The 22726-nt window shown below is 44.2% G+C and overlaps 1 protein-coding gene across 2 annotated transcripts in view; it reads right to left on the bottom strand.

Moving 5' to 3' along the window:
• METTL4 (methyltransferase 4, N6-adenosine) overlaps positions 1-22726 on the bottom strand; it is a 576485-nt gene that overhangs the window by 38133 nt on the left and 515626 nt on the right. The gene's annotated exons all lie outside the window — the stretch shown is intronic.

The following is a 22726-nucleotide window of genomic DNA, read 5'->3' as shown; positions in this document are numbered from 1 at the left end:
ATCCATGTTAAAAGTCTTGTCCATCCCCAGGGCCAAATCCCTGGAAGTCAAAGTTTCTTCCAACCATCAGGATTCCATTATTTGGGTTACTGATTTCTCCACGGCGAGTAGAGACATTAATTCGGCTGCTAAGAAGTTTTGGCCCTTGGTGAATTCAGAACAGGAGTTACCAGCATTGTACAACAAACGTCTGATGATTGGACAGCGCAGAGGAAAGAACATCAAGAATTATGTGGTGCATAATGATGTTTCCAAACTCAAACCTGCATCATTGGGACATTTTTTTATCTAGAAAACCTGGCAACTATCGCTGCCTAGGGTGCACCACCTGCAGCTATCTCGACACAGGCGATACATTCTCACATCCGAGGTCTGGCAAAATTTTCCAAATCAGATACCTCCAGACGTGTTCGTCAAAGTTCGTTATATGTTACATCAAATGCCCGTGTGGGCTATTATACGTCGGGAAAACTGTTAGACAATTTAAGGAACGCATGTCTATGCACAGAACGTCTATCCGCCATGCTTTAGAGGGGACCGATCAAGAACAACCGGTTGCCAGACACTTTAAGAACTTTAGACACAATCTGCCTAGCTTGAGATATAAAATGATAGATCATGTACCTCTCAGTAACAGAGGGGGGACGACAGGGGACGCCTTTTGCTTCAAAAAGAGGCTATGTGGATTCATAAATTACAGACCCTGCACCCGCTAGGCTTGAATGATCAATGTTTTTCTTAATTTATGCAGTGAGGCTATTTTAAAGTTAACACTGTATAGCTATTCTCATTTATTGCATAAATAGTGTAGATTAATGTTTACATTTTGAATTTCCTGCAGCCGATGGACGTCCCTGTTGTTTTTGTTTATGTTTCCATGGTGACGGGAGCACTGTAGCTGTACGTCTCCGTTGCCAGGAGCCGGTGCGTCAGCGCTAGTCGCATGTGAGTGACGTCATTGCGCCTCAGCACGGAGCGGGACGGCAACGAGCACACACACTTGGGTGAGTTTCTATAAAAGCTTGTTATATATGTTTGTGTTGTTTTATCCTTGAAAAAATGTCATAAATAGACATGAAACGTCGGAACTACACCCTGGCTATTTGACTCTTTTGTCCACGCCGGGGTATTATTTGTTTTACAAGTCTGTGAGTGCGGCTCATTCTTCCGTTCTATGCAAACCATAAAGAGCGGGCACCGCAGCAGCTGTTACTTTGTTTGGAGTGCCGGACATTTCCTTGGGCTATATATATATATATATATATACAAATGGCAGGCTATGCAGCAAACAGCGGCACTCAGAGACTGACAAAGCAAAAGTAAAGTGCTAGTGCTTTTAATTCATGGCTGGTGAATCCAACGTTTCGGGGCGCGCAAGCCCCTTTTTCAAGGTGAGCCAAATACAAAGTGAAAAAACAGTGAAAAACATTTACCTTTATGGTGAGGAAGACCCACGTGTGGGAAAGGCTACAGCGTCCGGGGGAGCCTGGAGCTTCCGTCCCGGGTGTGATGACGTGTCAGTGCCGCAGTCACGTGACCTCCAGCGTGTCTCCGGCCGCCGCGTTGCCATGACATCCCGACGCTCAGTGGTTGTCGTGGATGTGTAGAGCATGTACGGGTGCCGGGGTCCCGGAGGAGGCGTGACCGGGGCTGGGGGTGTTCAAAGTGCAATCTAATGTTACGAACCGAGAAGAAACATTACAGTATATTGTCGCAACAAAAAACGAATAAATAAATATATATACCGGCCTGGATTATTGGTATCATAGTTGGCTGACAGTTAAATTATCATAATCAATCTAAGCGCAACCCGTCAGCAGTGCGCTGGTGTAATAAACACCCAATCTATACAGTGATGTGCAAACGATCAAGGTACATACTATATGGCAGACATAAGTCACTGGAATGGGAGCTTGTAAGACTGGTGCACAGCCACCGGTATCAGAAATGCAACTGTCCTTTTGAGCCATGATGGGGACTATGTGTAAAATGATGTTGCTCAAAAGACGCTCCATTGTATTCTGTCATTGAGACCTTTCGGTCTCACAGTATCCAGTCTATACATCCACGTTGCCTCTCGTTTGAGTAGAGTGGCTGCTCTGTCTCCGCCTCTTAAATTGGTTGGAATATGGTCGATGATTTGAAATTGCAGGTCTTTCAATGTATGTTGTTTGTCAACATAGTGTCTGGCCACAGGTTGTTCCGACTTTTTGGTTAGAAGTGCTGCTTTTAATGCGGATCTGTGCAAGGCAAAGCGTTCCCTGGCATTGCGTATGGTCTTGCCTACATACTGCTGTTTACATGGACAGGTAATTAAGTAAACTACGTGTGTCGTAGTGCAAGTCAGTACGTGCTTGATGTTATAGGAAGTGCCAGTAGAGGTAGATTTAAACTTTGAGCCCGTAATCATTGTTTTGCAGGTCTCGCAGCCTAAGCATTTATAGCAGCCTGCTGCTTTGGTTAAAAAGTTGGAAATAGGTACTGAATCGAATCCTGTGATGTCTGGATGTACCACAAAGTCTTTGAAATTTCTCCAGAGGGCACCAGAGCAACATACTTCGTCTCCAGGAGAGTGCCGATCCAACATTTGCAAGTATATATATATATATATATATATATATATATATAGGAGTCCAAAGGGAGCGGCACTCAGCGGGTCTTCAATATAGGGAGAATAAATACACGGCGGAGTAACGCCTGGCAGAGGTTAACGTTTCAGTTTAATACATAAACTTTCGTCAGAACAAAGAAGCAGTGTAAAGTACATACCTTTATACCTTGAAATCACCATGTGAATCAGACAGCGTGGAAGCTGACCGCGGCGCCTTCCGGTAAGGTCACGTGAGTGCGACGTGCGCTCTGCAGCGCCACATCCGGTCGGGCCGTAACTAGGAGACAGAATAAACAATACAACACCGTCACCATAACAACAGGATAGCGGATGTCAGGCTCCATAAGTAATACCGATAAAGTGAAAATCGCAATAAACATACCCATACATGTAATGCTTATTGATACTGTACAGTACATTACTTAGTTGCCAAGCTATAGATTATTGTACAGTAAAATTAATAAATACCGCACTTAGCCATAGCAGAATAAATCATGTTTAAAGAAAACAATTCCAATTCAATTGTTCATTCAATCCCCTGGGTACCAACATATCCAGGGAATGAATCCAGCGTGCCTCCAGCTGGAGTAGTCTCCTTGATCTGTCGCCAAGGAGACTAATCCAGCTGGAGGCACGCTGGATTCATTCCCTGGATGATTTATTCTGCTATGGCTAAGTGCGGTATTTATTAATTTTACTGTACAATAATCTATAGCTTGGCAACTAAGTAATGTACTGTACAGTATCAATAAGCATTACATGTATGGGTATGTTTATTGCGATTTTCACTTTATCGGTATTACTTATGGAGCCTGACATCCGCTATCCTGTTGTTATGGTGACGGTGTTGTATTGTTTATTCTGTCTCCTAGTTACGGCCCGACCGGATGTGGCGCTGCAGAGCGCACGTCGCACTCACGTGACGTTACCGGAAGGCGCCGCGGTCAGCTTCAACGCTGTCTGATTCACATGGTGATTTCAAGGTATAAAGGTATGTACTTTACACTGCTTCTTTGTTCTGACGAAAGTTTATGTATTAAACTGAAACGTTAACCTCTGCCAGGCGTTACTCCGCCGTGTATTTATTCTCCCTATACTGAAGACCCGCTGAGTGCCGCTCCCTTTGGACTCCTACATTGTCTGCTGCAATACAGATAATTGAAGGCACCGGGGCAGATACTGCATAGTATCCGGAGTGCCAGCTTTGTTTCCATATATATATATATATATATATATATATATATATTCACAGACACTCCGCATAAATGTGAAATTGGCCTCAGTGCCCTATCCGATATATATAACTCCCCCATTGGGCTGTAAGGTCTGTACCAGTGAGTAACATTATTAATAGTCCCAATTTTTAAAAAGGGTATTAAACTTCATCCTGGTAATTTATGGCCGGTAAGTCTAACATTTATTGTGGGGAAACTTTTGGAAAGTATACTAAGGGATAGCACAGAGGAGTATTTGGAGACCTCCAGGGTTATTAATAAGAACCAGCATGGTTTTGTGAGAAATAGGTCATATCAAACTAATTTAGTTAGCTTCTATGAGAAAATAAGCGACAATCTTGACCAGGATAATACAGTAAATGTGGTCTATCTGGATTTTGCAAAAGCTTTTGACACTGTGCCTCACAGGAGGCTGATTTTCAAATTAAGGGAGCTTGGTCTAGGAAACGCTATTTGTACTTGGGTAAGTAAATGGCTGGATAACAGGGAACAGCAAGTGGTGGTGGTTAATGGGATGTTTTTCACCTGGGCTAAAGTAATCCGTGGAATACCGCAAGGTTCTGTGCTGGGGCCACTATTGTTTAACATATTTATAACTGATCTAGGAGAAGGACAGGAAAGCATAGTATCAATTTTTGCAGATGATACTAAAATCGGTAGGGTAATCAATTTAGATGTGGATGTGGAATCTCTTCAGAGCGACTTATTGAAACTGGAATTTTGGGCAACAAAATGGAGCATGAAGTTTAATGTTGAAAAATGTAAAGTTCTGCACTTTGGGACTAAGAATAAACATGCATCCTACAAATTAAATGGGGAAATTGTAGGGGAAACAGTATTAGAAAAATATTTGGGGTTGGTTCATTGATAGTAGACCTAGTCGCAGTACCCAATGTCAAAGTGCAGCAACAAAGGCAAATAAGGTATTAGCATGTATAAAAAGGGGAACTGAGGCAAGAGGAGAGTGTAATCCTGCCACTGTATAAATCATTGGTACGACCGCATCTTGAATACTGTGTACAGTTCTGGGCACCACACTATAAAAGAGACATATTAGAACTTGAAAAGGTTCAGAGGCGAGCCACCAAATTGATTAAGGGTTTGGAGACGCTTGACTATGAGGAGAGGCTTTGTAGGTTTGATATGTTTACATTAGAAATGAGACGACTAAGAGGAGATATAATTAATATTTACAAATATATAAAGGGACAACCTCTACACAAAATATGCAGACATCCACTAAGGCTTGAGGAGAGGATATATTGTACTCAGGGCAGGAAGGGATTCTCCACTGTGAGGGCTATACGGATATGGAATTTACTGCCAGAGAAGATTGTAATGGCGGACTCAGTCAATGTGTTTAAAAATGGGTAAGATAAATTTCTAATAGAAAAAGATATCCGAGGATATAGGGGTATATGCAATTGCGGTCGAATTCCCGAAAATGTCGAAAAACGGGACATTTTTCGCCCAAAAAATAATAATTCGACAATGCAATACAGTACTTTTCGTCAAAAAAACTGCCATTCCAAATTCGACTTTTTGAAATTCGACATTTGTCAAATTCGACATTTCTGCAATGGTACAAATGCGGCATTTCGACAAAAGTATATTCAATTGAAGATTGTAAATTCGACAACAGTGCTTTTAGACAATAAATTCGTCATTTTCAACCCGCCACACTTTACTGGCGGAATCTAATAAAAAAAAATTAAAACATGTTTTTTTGTGTTTTTTTTTTATTGGTAAGAGCATATCTATTTATATTAGAAGGGATTAGGTACTTGGTTTGTCTATTTAGGAGGCACAAGTATTATTTATATATATATATTTTTTTTTTAAATTAAATGGAAAAACGGTAAAAAACCCAAAAAACAATTGCGTGGGGTCCCCCCTCCTAAGCATAACCAGGCTCGGGCTCTTTGAGCTGGTCCTGGTTGCCAAAATACGGGGAAAAAATGACAGGGGATCCCCCGTATTTTAACAACCAGCACCGGGCTCTGCGCCTGGTCCTGGTGTAAAAAATACGGGGGACAAAAAGAGTAGGGGTCCCCCGTATTTTTTGGACCAGCACCGGGCTCCACTAGCTGGACAGATAATGCCACAGCCGGGGGTCACTTTTATACAGCGCCCTGCGGCCGTGGCATTAAATACCCAACTAGTCACCCCTGGCCGGGGTACCCTGGAGGAGTGGGGACCCCTTCAATCAAGGGGTCCCCCCCAGCCACCCAAGGGCCAGGGGTGAAGCCCGAGGCTGTCCCCCCATCCAAGGGCTGCGGATGGGGGGCTGATAGCCTTGAGTAAAATGCACGAATATTGTTTTTTTCCAGAAGAACTACAAGTCCCAGCAAGCCTCCCCCACAAGCTGGTACTTGGAGAACCACAAGTACCAGCATGCGGGTGGAAAAACGGGCCCGCTGGTACCTGTAGTTCTACTGGAAAAAAAATACCCAAATAAAAACAGGAGACACACACCGTGAAAGTAAAAGTTTATTTCATACATGCCGACACATACATACTTACCTATGTTGACCCGCCGACTGCCACGTCTCCAATGTCGCCGACGATCCGGGGTACCTGTGAATAAAATTATACTCACCTCAATCCAGTGTCCTGTGATTTGTAATCCACGTACTTGGCAAAACAAAAAAACAAATACCCGGACCACACGGACTGAAAGAGGTCCCATGTTTACACATGGGACCCCTTTCCCCGAATGCAGAGAACCCCGTGACTCCTGTCACAGAAAGGTCCCTTCAGCCAATCAGGAAGCGCCACTTCGTGGCACTTGGGTGGCTGGGGGGGGACCCCTTGATTGAAGGGGTCCCCAGTCCTCCAGGGTACCCCGGCCAGGGGTGACTAGTTGGGTATTTAATGCCATGGCCGCAGGGCGCTGTATAAAAGTGACCCCCGGCTGTGGCATTTTCTGTCCAGCTAGTGGAGCCCGGTGCTGGTCCAAAAAATATGGGGGACCCCTACTCTTTTTGTCCCCCGTATTTTTTGCACCAGGACCAGGCGCAGAGCCCGGTGCTGGTTGTTAAAATACGGGATATCCCCTGTCATTTTTTACCCCGTATTTTGGCAACCAGGACCGGCTCAAAGAGCCTGAGGCTGGTTATGCTTAGGAGGGGGGACCCCACGCAATTTTTTTTCGGGTTTTTTACCGTTTTTTAAACATTTTTAAAAATCTAATCAAAATCCGTCAAATCGGACCTTTTTTCGACAGCGGGACTGTCAAATTCGTTTTTTATTGAATATGTTGAATTCCGGCACCCACCTGCCGGAATTCGACGGTTGAATTGTGTCGAATTTAAAAAAGGGCGAAAAAGTGCCGCAATTCGCCCGGAATTGCATATACCCCATAGCCTTTAACCAAAACAGAATAGGGAATATAATATAATTCAGGTTGAGCTCGATGGACAACTTGTCTTTTTTCAACCTCACCAACTATGTTACTATATTACTGTCTGTGGTCCTGCAGAAACCGCCATCGGCTACCTACCTTAAGTTTTCTTGTTTTCCCCCATCATTGGCATGGTACACCTTGCAGGTGGCAGAATTGCTGAGTGCAGAACTGTAGTTAGATGCTGCTTGGTGCTGGAATCAAGGGACCTGGAGGAGGTGCATCAGGGCTATGAGGGGCAGCTATGGTGGTGCAGCTGCCTAATGGTAGAGCCGGTCCCTGTATGAACCCCTTTATGAGAACTAATACTTAAAATTTTGAAAAAAGTAGACTTAGAAGCCATTCCATCTTAAAAGCACAACTGTACACCTGGATAATCCATATTTTGATGCAAGTGGAGTAAATGCTATTTATTTATTTATTATTTGCATATAGATAAATACCTGACCGCATTTGCTGGTAGCACACAAATCAATGCAGCTATTGGGCAGCGAAATGGAGAATGCGCTTCAATACAGACAAGTGTAAGGTAATGCACTGTGGTAACAAGAACAAAAATAACACCTACCTACTAAATGGGGTAAAATTAGGGGATTCTGTACTGGATAAGGACTTAGGTGTCCTCATAGATAGCAAACTAAGCAGTAGTACCCAAAGTAGGACTGCAGCAAAAAAAGCTAATAAGAATTTAGCATGCATAAAACGGCGAATTTATGCTAGGGACGAGAGTATTATACTCCCGTTATATAAATCACTTGTGAGGCCACACCTTGAATACTGTGTACAATTCTGGGCACCTTACTACAAAAAGGATATCCTGGACCTAGAAAAGGTTCAAAGGCGGGCGACCAAACTAATTAAGGGTATGGAGACGCTGGAATACGAGGAAAGGCTTGCAAGACTAGGCATGTTTACACTGGAAAAGAGGAGATTAAGAGGGGACATGATCAACATTTACAAATATATAAGGGGACAATATACAGATCTTGCGCAGGACCTGTTTTTGGTTAGATCAACACAGAGAACTCATGGACACTCGCTCAGGTTAGAGGAGATTCCACACAGTATGGCGTAAAGGCTTTTTTACGGTAAGGACGATACGTGTTTGGAATTCCCTGCCTGAGGGAGTTGTAATGGCCAACTCAGTCAACACCTTTAAGAATGGGTTAGATAAATTCCTAATGGATAAGGATATCCAGGGTTACGGGGCATAGTCACGCACTATGGTTATTATAAAAAAGAGGGGTTAATCGGAACGGCAGTCAGCAACTTCAGTCAAAATTTTATAAAAAATAATCGTGCATAGGAGACCACAAATAGGTTGAACCCGATGGACAATTGTCTTTTTTCAACCTTAGATACTATGTTACACTGCAATTTACAGAAGAGCTACAACATGTCTCAAGTTTTGTAAAGCATTTTGGTATACCCTAGGAAGGTACAAACTTATCCTACGCATCACTGCAATAGGTAAACAGCAAGAGTAAACCAGACTTCCATATTAAATTAAAGTTAAATATGTAAATAGTCCTCAGTCAAGTTCTGGGACTTCTTCATGCATCAGTGCTTATTGTAGATATACAAAAACTTTCCAATTTTCTAATTATACTTAAAGAAAACAATGACAATTTAATTGATTGAAAAATAATTAATATGTCTAGGAATATTAATATTTCTATAAAAACAGTGTGTGTGTGTGTGTGTGTGTGTGTGTGTGTGTGTGTGTATGTATATATATATATATATATATGTAGATAGACAAAGATTCTGTGAGAAACTAAATGTATTGCTGGCAACTGGGGGTACATTGCTTACACCTACTCTACCTGAGTCACTCGAAACCTTAGACGGTGGAACCCGTGACATCTTATGTTTCATCTGTACTTGCTGCCTTGGTTATAAAATTACAACTGATTATAAATGTCGGCGTGGGGCTTTGCTATGTTTTTACACATACAGATTTATCAAACCTTGGAGAGTGATAAATTGCAGGGTGATAACATAAACATCTTCTTTGTTTATTATAATCCTTTTTATAGCTAACACTCACCAGCTTTGTGGAGAACCCTGGAGCTGCAGGGAGAGAAGATGAGGCAGCAACAGCTCTACAGTCAGACACTGGACAATGTAGCTTAGTGTAGTGAGGGGACAGTACAGTAATACCCCTTTTACACCGCCAGTATATAACATAAGTTATTGCATATGAACGTGCATAACCCGTGTTGCTGGTTGGTATAAAAGGGTCGAGTAGGAATAATCCGGGTCGAGTGACCTGGTATTCCAACTCGGGTAGCTTGCAGGGTTGAACTTGGGATCAACCCGGCAAACTGTGCTGTGTAAATGGGAGCCGGATCACATTGACCCAGTTTCCCGTTCACAGTGAATGGACAGACGGCTCTTAGAGATCATGTGATCTCCAAGCGCCGCCCCCGCCAAGTCATCAGCAACGTCACCAACTCGACAATATGTCGGTTTGGAGACGGCAGTGTAAAAGGGGCCTGAAGTGGGTCACAGCAGGGTAGCACCTGTGTCAGGCTCCTGGCTGCAACCTGCAATATTTAGTGTAAAAGTGGTATAAGTAGGGGGTGAGACAGATTCCCAACATTCAGACTCATCCCCATGTGTGCCTCCCCAGCCATTCAACTCACCACACCAGTGGTGTAAGTTTGTCCAAGACGCCCGGAGGCAAGATAAATATTGATGCCCCCCACCCCTTTATATATATATATATATATATAGAGAGAGAGAGAGAGAGAGAGAGAGAGAGGGAGAAAGAGAGAAGGTTATAGGCGGCTGGGTAATTCAGCATATTTTTAATGCATACAATGCATTACAGGGGTGGGGGGCACCAACAGTTATCTTGCCAACTATATATATGTCCCGCCATTCTTCGCAAGCATATTGGCGTATGCTTGAAGAAAATTCCAAAGGACAGCTCTTGCGGTAAGAGCTGCTCTTTGAGATGATAGGACTTCAAGGCTAATGACCCGGAATCCTATCTGTGCATGCATGGGCTGACGAGTGCTGCCGGGAGGGTGGGGGGGAGGGGTGCTGGGAGGGATCCAATTGGGCTTAACAAGAAGGGGGGGGGGGCAGATGAAGCAACAGAGTTCAGACAGCAGGGGGGCAGACCAGAGTGAATCCGAGGCAAGTGTGGTTTCACCTCTTCTAATCACAACACCGCCTCGCAGTGGCAAACGCAGGATTTTTATGGGGGGGGGTGTTTCCATGTGTGTGTGTGTACAGTAATAGACACACATATATATATGCTTATATGTGTGTCTAAATTTATATATATATATATATATATATATATATACACACATGTATACACACTCAGTATATATTACACACATGCATATGTCCCCCACACACATGTGCACTACAGAAAATATAGGCTGCTGCAATCATTATAGCCCCCCTCCAGCAAATATTGGCTGTTGCAATCATTTATTATAGACCACCACCACCACCACACACACACCCCAGTACCTTCATCCCAGCAAATATAGGCAGCAGTCATCTATTGTAGATCCCTCTGCTCCACCCCCACATATACATACTTACCCACCAATCCCCCTCCCTCACCTAGCAAATATAAGCCACCACAATCATTTATAATAGACACCTCACCCCATACACATACACCAGCACCTGCCCGGGCTCCAGCACCACTGAATCCGCCATACAGTTTGAGCGCTGTCTTACCTGCGGACCAGCACGGAGGAAGAGTGTGTCGCACAGCTCTCAAAGTCAAAGCCCCATAGGAAGTTACTTCAGGAGAAGAGCTGCTTGCTGGCGCTGCGGCTCCCCCTGCAGTAGATTCAGCAAGCCGTCCTAGTCGAGATCCACTCGGTCAGCTGCGGCAATGAATAGTGTGCGCGTATGCGGTGCCTCGCATGTGTCCCCCCCCTACCGCAGCAGCAGCTCCTCTTACAACTCCTACAGCCACTGCAGTCGCGCACAAGGGGTGAGTGCTGGAGGGACCTTATGGTCGGCGGGCTTACAGGCATGAGTCAGTCTGACTCATTGCAGCCGGCACAGACCTGGTGACAATGGAGGCGAGGTGCCCTCTTTAGGGCAGTAGACCGGCGGCACCCAACTCCATTGCCTCCCGGAGTTCCGCCTCACATGTCACTAAAGAATAAATAAAAAGAGCGAGCAGACTCACAAGTAAGGAGATACAAATGTATCCAATAAATGTCTATATTACATGGTTCTATTATTTTGAAACAAATGTGAGGCCACCAGGAAGTGCACAGGAAACACAACAATTCTCTGCAATATTATGCTTGGTACATATGTTTTCATGTGCATGAATCTTTGAAAAAAAAAAAAAAAAAGACATCTCCAATAAAGAAGCTTTCATCACAGTTATTGCGGACACGGCCCAAATGACTGACCCAGCTTGCAGCTGTAGAATTGACATAATAATACATGCCTACAATTCATCTTTTTAAATATCTGTATGAATGAATTGGCCTAAAATACAATTCAATGACATTTAAAGGAAGATTCAATAAATATCACAAATATGTCTCATCAGTTTCTTTAACACACAAATTGATCCAGCATTCCCTGTCCCTGCAATGACTTCAACCACATGTTTCCTACACCTGTGGATTTATGCTGCACATAACCTGGTTGTAAAGTATTCTGACACATTCACAACTGCTTCAACACATTTGTGGCCATAAATTGTTCACTTCTGGACATGACACATTTCAGTTTCTGGCCAGGAAGCAAATTTCTTCTTCTTCGGCCATTGTCATGCTGCAAGACTAAGGAGGAATACAATTTCCAGAACTGTTCTGTGAAATATTTGCATTTGCAATGCATTTGAAATTTACGCTGAGCAGTGAGCACACCGGCACAAGTTCAACTTCAAAGCATATGAAAGAGCTTTCATTTTTAATAGAAGTTTTGTCCACGTACTTTAGAGCAACTTTAGATCGCAATGTCATTGTAGAGGGTTTTATTTCCTTTCAGTTTAGACCTTATTCCCATGTGCTTTTAATTATATTGCATATTAATCTCTATACTGTAATCTCATTTTTCACGGAGTACATAGTAACTTAGTATGCAATTTTATTATTATTCTGTAATGTACATAGCAAAGTAGCAAAAAATACCATTATTCCAAGAATAACCATATTATTCCCAGAATAACCATACACCAAAAGTGTCTCTGAGAATACTTAGTGCAGGGCTTACATCAGATGTTGCTGTGTTTGTCAGCCTATACTGCCATGCAAATCCTTTTGAAAAACTGGAGTCAAAACCTTAACCTTGTGATGGCAATAAAGTATCTGTGCAGATCGTACTGTGCAGCATAAGCCGGCTACACATCAGAACGGCGGGCAATCGAGCCGATCGTCGGGGTGGTTTCCCTTTGACCGGAACCATGCCAGTTTGCCTGTAAACACCAGGAATATTTAATGAACTATGAAATTATCACTATTCCAAAATGCATCAACAAGAAAGATGCACCTGTTTAACGCCACTAGCAGGTGCTTGATCCCTGGAGCAAAACAATAATTTTTGATGATTAAGATCTCTCTAAGTTATACCCCTTTCAGACTGACAGAGCCGGGTCACACCCGGGAATGTGTTCCGGGATGTATCCCGGGATTGACCCCTTTCCGACTGCGCTTAGACCTGGGATCGACCCGGGACAGTCCCATTCACACTGATCCCGGGAAATCCCTGCAAATACATATGTATGTCATTAGAAATGAAAAATTTTCTGGCCTGGCTCACATAGATGAGGTCACAATAGGAAAGCAAAGGGAGGGGTGGGGCCTTCTCACAGCATTGCTGCAGTCATGGCCAACGGAGTACCAGTGTGTATGCCGGAGCTCATGATTCTTTCTGCTTTACAGATGTTTAATGCAGCCAGTGAGAGCATGATGCAGCTTGTCACACTGTGCAGTATACTGCACATATATTTTATGAGGAGGAGGAGGGCGCAATTTATGGTGGAGAGGGCTGCCAGTCGCCGCCAGTATTTGCGCAGGAGAGGCCTCATATCATCCAGAATTAGTACCATCCTGAGACTGAACACGGGGACCAACCGATCATTGTGGTCCAGAGCGCAGCGAGCCCGTAAGGGGTTCATTGCGCTCGCCCCGCTGCCGGCACACCGGCCACTCATAGTACCCCCGTCACCACATGTGAAAAAATTGGGGAAGTGCAGCAGTGGAGAAATTGGCCACCCACCTTTAACACTGGCTCATATTTAACCCTATGTGTGTTTAAAACTGAAAAAGTATACTTACTGTTTTTCTGCAAAATTGGGGTGACGGCGACGGCACTTTGCACATTCCCACTGTCACTGGACTGAGCTTCCACGACCTCATCAATGGTGTCAGTTATGCTGTCATCATGGCTAGATGTATGCGTGGACAGGTGGGTGGATGTGTCATGTTCATGTTCACTGTTCTCAGGTGTGTCCTCAATTAACAGCGGTGATGGCGGGCAGACTTCACTGGATGTCTGTGTACCTTCAGGACCACGACTGTCTTCTGTAGCAGTGTACTGTGAACTTGAAGACAGACTCACAGGATTGCAGATAGCGGTGTGTCCAAAGACATTTGCGCAGATATCATAGTATTGCCAGTCGATCCTGCCAGCCCCACTCTTTTTACGGTTGTTGTCATGCACCTTCAAGAACTGCTTCTTTAGAGTCTTCATTTTATTTACAACTTGCTGTTGCCTCTTGCTTCAAGCAGCTTTGCAATATGTTTATAAATGACTGCATCCTTCACTGTGCCTGTGATCTGGTTTTAATCTCCTCCTCATCCCTTATGGTGAGCAGCTCTCTCACCTCCTGATCTGTCCAGGTCGCCATGACTGTCTCCTCTGCTTCCTGGATGCTTTCCCGGGCTCTGGATGATGACATCATCTTTTCTGAGCCCGGGGAAGCTCCAATGAGAGGCCTTTTAACAGTCCCGGGTACTGAGTACCGGGTTGGGCCAATTCACACTACACTGCATCCCGGGACGATCACGGATTCAACCCTGGTCACACTGAGCAATTTCCCGGGTTGATGCGCGTTCATGTGCAATAACCCGGGAAATTTTTGTCAGTCTGAAAGGGGTATTACAGTATGCTAGTACTATAGTAATGTGGCTACTTCAGTCATTTCACATTACTACAGTGATATTTCTAATCAGACAGCAGCAATAAAGCATTATTATTTATTAACAGTTTCTTATAAAGTGCAGCAAATTCCATTGCGCTTTACAACAGGACAGAATGATAAAACAAAACTGTGTCATGGAGGTAGGAAGGCCCAGCTTGCAAGCTTACAATCTATAGGGATATTGGCATTGATACACAAGGATAGGTGCTATCTATTGCATAGTTGTCCACCATGTTACGTTCCCTGTACTTGGTACTCCAGAGACTGGGCGGAAGAGCCCCAAGTGCAGGAATGTGATGCTGCGGTAGGAACAGGAGTTCAGCAGCAACCCCTACAGAACCGTGACTCCGTTGTCTCGCCTACGTGATCAGTCTACGCCTGCAAGACTATGTTTGCTTGGGCCAACGGCAGCCGCGTTTGAAGGGCGGATTAGGTCTGCCCAACTCCGATGCCCGCCGGTCTTAGTTTGAGACAAGGCGTAAACCGAGACGTGGCTAGAACAAGGGGAACCTCTAACTAAATGGAAACACAGGAGGTAGGAGAAGGCTACTGGAAACTACAACAAAAGGTATGTGTAGCGCGGCCGCCAAAACAAACAGTAACAAAGGTATGTACAGCACGGCCACCAAGACAAACAGTAACAAAGGCGATGCTGTCCCGACGCCAAACACGACACCTATCGTATCTCGCCGAGGACAGCGTAAAGCGGAAACCTCCGCAGAAAATGGTCAAAGTAAAACTGAGAGAGTGATACGGCCAAGGCCGTAAGGTGCGGCAATTCCGCTACTCACAACACCGAAACAGGTTCACTCAGGTGAACAGGAACCCCACAGCTGCAGACACTGGCACACAGGACTGGAAGGCTGGATCGTCACCGATAGCAGACTCAGGACAACAGGATCACAGGGAAACAGGATCACTCCAAGGCAGGAAGCAGCTCAACAAGAAGCTATCACCGGCAGGGCTGTGCTAATCTGGCTCCCATAAAAAAAGCCCCTGTGGCCCAATCAGCAGGCAGCCCAGCCCCTGACCTAAATTAGCCAGCTGTTAGCTGGCGCGCAGCGTGTGGCGTCCCGGCTGCTTAGTAACAGCCGGGACTGCATTGCCGAGCGGCCGCCCGGCGTCTTCGGTTGCTAGGCAACCGGCCGGGAGCAGGGAGTTAGCGGTGGAAGTGACGCGCCGGCCCTGTTGCCTACCAACGTCCGGGAGCCAGCGCGACCCGCTGCTAACATACCAGATTGCAAAGGTTCTTGGTGGGCTGCGTGATATCACATTACAGCATGTTTGCATTTGATTTTTTTAAAAGGGAGGTTATATATATATATATATATATATATATATATACAGTGTATATCTTATATGTGATGCACGTCTTTCAAAAATATACTGTATACAGTATATACAGTATGTACATAGAAATTGTGACCTCTCACTGTATTCACTATATATATATATATATATATATATATATATATATAATTATTTTTGCTTTACTTGAGATGGGACCTGTGTGGTCCAAAACGTTGTTAACTTTAATAAACAAACATATAATTAATAACTAACCAATTTATTGAAACTCACTAACTTAGTGAGGTCCACATACATCTTTGCTATATCCCGCCAAGTAGCCATGTATGGCACAGTTTTGCATGCCATAGACTCAGAGATTTAGCCATGTCTTGTGATTTTTCTTAATTTGCTTCTTTAATATGTTACTTTATACATATTCTATTATGGCCACCAAAATTTTTAAAATTCATCCACTCGCTACTCGTGAAAAACAGCTTAGCCGTGTTTTGCATGTTGTGCCAAATTTGTAAAAAAGCAAAGATGTAAGTGGACACATCTGTAGGTACCCATATCGAGAAGCTCGTACAAAGGGGGTCATTCCGAGTTGTTCGCTCGCAAGCTGCTTTTAGCAGCTTTGCACACGCTAAGCCGCCGCCTACTGGGAGTGAATCTTAGCTTATCAAAATTGCGAACGAAAGATTAGCAGAATTGCGAATAGACACTTCTTAGCAGTTTCTGAGTAGCTCCAGACTTACTCGGCATCTGCGATCAGTTCAGTCAGTTTCGTTCCTGGTTTGACGTCACAAACACACCCAGCGTTCGCCCAGACACTCCTTCGTTTCTCCAGCCACTCCCGCGTTTTTCCCAGAAACGGTAGCGTTTTTTCACACACACCCATAAAACGTCCAGTTTCCGCCCAGAAACACCCACTTCCTGTCAATCACATTACGATCACCAGAACGAAGAAAAAACCTCGTAATGCCGTGAGTAAAAAACCTAACTGCATAGCAAATTTACTTGGCGCAGTCGCACTGCGGACATTGCGCATGCGCATTAGCGACTAATCGCTCCGTTGCGAGAAAAAAATACAGAGCGAACAACTCGGAATGACCCCCAAAATGAATTACTGTAAGTTACAGAGATGGGTTTATCTATTTCAGGCTGTCTATTTCGCATTCACTCTAAAATACTTCTCAGTAACATAGTGATTATTGAGCTGCCTCATCTTGTCAGTGAAACCATACATTCCATGATCCATACTGAGCCTTTTCCCTATCAGCGATCAACTTACTGACACAAAGGAGACACGGCTCTTCCCACTGCCACTCTATCAATTACCGCGGTGCTGCACTGCTGATATTTACTACTGTACATGTTGCACTTTATGGGCCTATTTGTCTGGAGCACGGCACTATCTACAGCTCTGTAAGTACACCCTGTCAGATCTTATATCAGCTATTAGAGCACTTTTTGAACATCCTTAAGGGCCGTATTCACGGCCAATTTGGGGAGAGATGTGTGCTGAGCGAACCGCTCAGCACACATCTCTCCCCACGCTCAGCACAGTGCGATGTGTGCTGAGCGTGCAGGGAGAGACGGGGGTGGGTGCACATTTCACCCAGCGGGTGAAATGAGCGACCTGCTAGATTGAGCCTGCATGCAGGCCAATCTAGCACCACACGGAGAGATCATGCTTAAAATCTAAGCAATCTAGTCAGATTGCTTAGATTTTAAGCAGTGATCACTCAGTGAGTACCCCCTTTTAGGATGCCATCACTAGACTATTTATGCTTAGATACAGGGAATGACTAACATTAACAGTTTTGCATTATGTCAGATACTATGTTAGGTGCTTAGAGTCACATAATTGTTCATTGCCTTTACCAGAATGACATATTGATTGTCCATAAGGCATTATACCGTATACAGTTTTCGCAGATACACCATATTTTAAGCACCATGATTTTTAACCCTTTTTAGCAACCATTTTATTAAGTAAGAATTATTTTATGTAACTCTTTCCATCTGATTGTGAATATATGAATGTGCGTGTTTCATGAAATTGCAGTATGTACATGTATAGTGATGTGATCTTATTTTGCATTTTTCTTTATTTATGTCTGATTTTTAATAAGATATCGTTTTAATGAAATAGGGATATGCTTTGCTGTTCATAATTATACTGTGTCCATTTCTGACTCTTTGTTATACAGAATACATCTTCTCCAAGTAATTTGTAATGCTATCCTGAATAAACCTGTTTTTCTATCAAAATCCTTTTTCTGTTAAAGGGGGTGATTCTGAGTTGATCGCAGCAGGAACTTTGTTAGCAGTTGGGCAAAACCATGTGCACTGCGGGGGAGGCAGATATAACATGTGCAGAGAGAGATAGATTTGGGTGTGGTGAGTTCAATCTGCAATCTAAATTGCAGTGTAAAAATAAAGCAGCCAGTATTTACCCTGCACAGAAACAAAATAACCCACCCAAATCTAACTCTCTCTGCAAATGTTATATCTGCCTCCCCTGCAGTGCACATGGTTTTGCCCAACTGCTAAAAATTTTCCTGCTGCGATCAACTTGGAATTACCCCCAAAATCCATTATTTTATTTGAACGTTTTATTTGAACGTTTTGTACAGTACAGATGTGTCCTCATACACCACAGCGGGCGAGGTCCCACTTGGCTGTGCCGAGTATTTTTTTTCCGCTCACATTCACACAAACTATTTAGCTAGAAGCAACAAAACTACTTTGCTACATTGCACTGATCAATTTGATGAAACATTTGTACATCTGTGTATGAAGGAGCCTGAATCTGTATATGAAGTGCTACTATGTAGGGGCCGCACCTTTATCTCACCACAAGTTTCATGGTGCTCCATCTGTGACTTTGTACAGCTTTAAACATATGGGGTCATTCCGATCCGATCGCACGCTGCGCTTCGTCGCAGCCGTGTGATCGGGTTGGAACTACGCTGCGGCCGCATTGCGCAGGCAAGTTGTTGCCGGGTAACGGAAGCAGTCGCAGCGGCGACTGCAAGAAGATTGACAGGAGGAAGGTGTACCGGGGCGTCAACTGACAGTTTTCTGGGAGTGGTGTGGCGAACGCAGGCATGTCCAGGCGTTTGGAGGGCAGATGTCTGACGCCAAATCCGGGACCATCAACGTTGGATTCATCGCACAGGGTAAGTAACTCATACCCTGGTATTGTCCTGCATAAAACTTTTTTGCATAGCAGGGCTGCACAAGCGATCATCATCACAGCCTTGCTATGCAAAAAAAAACACCTCCCCCATAGGCGGTATCTAGTTGATCGCACAGGCTGCAAAAAGTTGCAGCGTGCGATCAACTTGGAATGACCCCCATAACTCCTGTGCCGTTGAAGTCGCAGTCCAGCATCTCTAGTACAGTTTGAGAGGTGCTTCACTCCAAGCAGCTCAAACACACCATATGGAGTATTAAGACTAGCTGTATGAGGACACCTCTGTATATGACTCCCCAGTACAACTGAATGCTTATTGATGTGACACTTTTTGACAAAGCGGGCAGCACTGTAAAATAGGTCTAAACGTTTTTCTTTGGAAACGCTGCTATTTTACCAATCTGTACAGTTGATTTACCTGGATTTTGATTGTGAAATAAACCAACACTGAACTATTGTTGCTGATAAAATCTGATTTATTAGGTAGACAGTCTGTCAAGAAGAACTACTTACTGGGTACCACTACTATCTAAACCAAATTTTGATCTCACTTTTGGGGGAAACACAGAGCCAGATTAAGGCCACATGGGGCCCTTGGCAAGACACTTACTATGGCCCGTGTGTGTGTGTGTGTGTATGTGTGTATTGTGGCAGAGACAGCATGTATCCATGTGAAAGTAATGTGAAGGATCCAGACCAGGTTTTGGAAGCAGTAGCAGAATCCCAGGTGTGTGATCAGCAGCACCTGGGATTTCCTGATATAAGGGTTTCCAGGGCAGAGTCACCTTGCTCCTGATGGCAATACATATTGGTGGTAGTTGATTATGCCACCAGGTACCCAGAGGCTATACCCCTGCGCAATATGAAATCTAGCACTATTGCCAGAGAAGTACTAACCATGTATACCCAGTTAGGAATACCGAAAGAGGGCCTAACGGATCAAGGTACACCTTTCGTGTCTAAACTCATGAAAGATTTATGTCAGTTGCTAAACGTAGACAGGATTACCACCTCGGTGTACCACCCGCAGACAGATGGCCTGGTAGAAAGATTTAATAAAACCTTTAAGCAAATGATAAAGAGGGCAGTGTCACAAGAAAAACGAGAGTTGGGATATGCTCCTACCTTACTTGATGTTTGCGGGTTTAGTCCCTTTGATCTCCTCTATGGGAGACAGCCCAGAGGAATTCTAGATCTCTTAAAAGAAGGGTGGGAAGAACAACCATGCCAGGACCCTAACGTCGTTCAGTTTGTGGCCCAGTTATACGGCCGTCTAAGGCAGATTGCGCCACTACTGAACGAACACATGGAAAGGGCCCAACAACGTCAGAAACAGAGGTATGACGTCACCTCAGTTAACCGGTCCTTTAATCAGGGAGATAAAGTGTTACTGCTGGTGCCCACCACAGAAAGCAAGATGTATGCACAATGGTGGGGCCCCTATGAGATCATCGAGGCAGTGGGACCAGTCAATTACAGGGTCTGACAGGAGGGTAGAAGGAGGGAGGTACAAGTCTACCATGTTAAAACCCTGGAAGGAAACTGCCAATCGGCCCACTTTGGTAGCTAAGAAGATTTCAGAATGCCAGGTACCCATGGAAGTCACGCTTACTCCTGAACAGAAACAAGAAGTGGTGAACTTGATGAAACGCTACCAAGATGTGTTTTCTGCCATTCCGGGAAAGACACAGATTATCCAACATGATGTTGTGACTCCACCCGGGGTGGTCATTAAACAGAGGCCATATCGCATACCCAAAGCGAAGAGGGCAGCAGTAAAGCAGGAGGTGGAAGAGATGTTACGCCTAGGGGTTATAGAGGAATCCACCAGTGAGTGGAATAATCCAATTGTCCTGGTACCGAAGCCTTCATGTGCCTTACGTTTCTGCAATTCTTTTCAGTAAATTAAACAAGTGTCCCAGTTTGATTATTACCCTATGGCCCGGGTTGATGAGTTGGTAGAAAATGTAGCCAATAGTCAATATCTCACTACACTTGATTTGACAAAAGGTTATTGGCAGATTTCATTAACAGAAGCTGCTAAGGCAAAAACAGCCTTCTCTACCCCAGAAGGCTTATTCCACTATAAAATGCTCCCATTTGGTTTACATGGTGCCCCAGCAACCTTCCAGAGAGCTATGAATAAGTTGCTGCGGCCCCACAGGGAATATGCGACTGCTTATTTAGATGACATTGTTATTTTCAGCTCTGACTGGGAGTCACACCTACCAAAGCTAGAAGCCATTTTACAATCTCTACGGGCACACAGGTTTACAGCTAACTCTGAGAAATGTACCATTGGTAAGATTGAGGACAAGTATTTGGGGTACATTGTGGGCAGAGGACAGGTTAAACCTCAGCCTAGTAAGGTAGAAGCAGTCCTCATCTGGTCTAGACCTAAATATAAATCACAACTTAGGACATTTCTCGGTTTGGTCGGATATTATCGCAGGTTCATTCGAGATTTCGCCGCTAGAGCGGCTCCACTAACCGAATGTCTTAAAAAACAGTTCCCAGACAAGATAACATGGTCTAGACCAGTGGAAACTGCTGGCAGGATTTAAGACGAGCTTTGTGTACTGAACCTGTCTTGCAAGCTCCTGACTTTAAATAGCAATTTGTGTTACAAACAGATTCCTCTGGGACAGGATTAGGAGCAGTCCTATCCCAAGAGGTAGATGGAGAGGAAAAGCCCATCCACTACCAGAGCCGTAAATTATTGCCCAGGGAGCGCAGGTACTCAACTGTAAAGCAGGAGTGCTTGGCCATTAAATGGGTAGTTGAGTCATTAAGGTATTATTTATTGGGACGAGAGGTTTTGTTGGTCACAGATCATGCACCCTTACAGTGGATGCATACAAAGAGGTGAATGCTCGTGTGACCCGTTGGTTTTTGGCTTTGCAGCCATTTAAGTTTCAGGTGAGGCATCGGCCGGGGAAACAGCACCTCAATGCCGATGCCCTTTCCAGGAGGTTTGTAGGTCCTGTTCTTCCAAGCAACCCTATGGTGAAGCTAGGGGAGGAGGAAGAAGGTGAGGTGGGTGACCTCTGGAAGGTGGTGGAAGGTGGTGTACCTTGGCGGATGACACCGGTGGGGGTGGGCGAGGCAGAGAACTCGCCTGAAAATAGTATAGCTTCACCAGGGTGGTTGAAGCTAAGGGGGGAGGAGTGTGGCAGAGACAGCATGTTTCCATGTGAAGGTAATGTGGAGAATCCAGACCAGGTTTTGGTAGCAGTAGCAGAATCCCAGGTGTGTGATCAGCAGCACCTGGGATTTCCTGATATAAGGGTTTCAAGAGCAAAGTCGCCTTGCTCCTGATGGCAGTTAGTGTCCAGGTGATAGGCCGGGGTGTGAGGGTTAGACTAGGGACCACTGGAGCCTATCAAGAGTCTGCTATGCTGAAAGTGCCTGTATGCTACTGCCTGTAACACTGACTGCATATGGATGTAACTTGATGTGTGCTGACCTGCTGTTCCAAATAAACACAGAAAATTTTCATCTGAGTGATCCTTGTCACAGTATATATATATAAATATATATATATATATATATATATATATATATGTAGATAAAGCAGGCAGCACTCATAGGTCTTAGCATACCAATAAATGGGGCATCATCCCATAATGTAAGCGATGTTTCAGTTTTTTTCTACCAGCGTCAGGCATAAAAAAATGCATAATACAGCTTACCTTTATAACAAATATGACACCATGTGCAAACTTCCATACCGCCCAGAGGTCTGGGATTCCGCTGACGTGAATCAGCAAGGACGAGTCTACTGACTCAAAGCAGATTACGTGTATAAAACAAAATCTATCACCATAGAAACTAGAATTAA

Source organism: Pseudophryne corroboree, chromosome 5 (genome assembly GCF_028390025.1).
Source record: "Pseudophryne corroboree isolate aPseCor3 chromosome 5, aPseCor3.hap2, whole genome shotgun sequence".
Classification (NCBI taxonomy): Eukaryota; Metazoa; Chordata; class Amphibia; order Anura; family Myobatrachidae; genus Pseudophryne; species Pseudophryne corroboree.
Note: the sequence above shows the minus strand (reverse complement) of the source record. Positions and strands in the feature narration are given on the sequence as shown.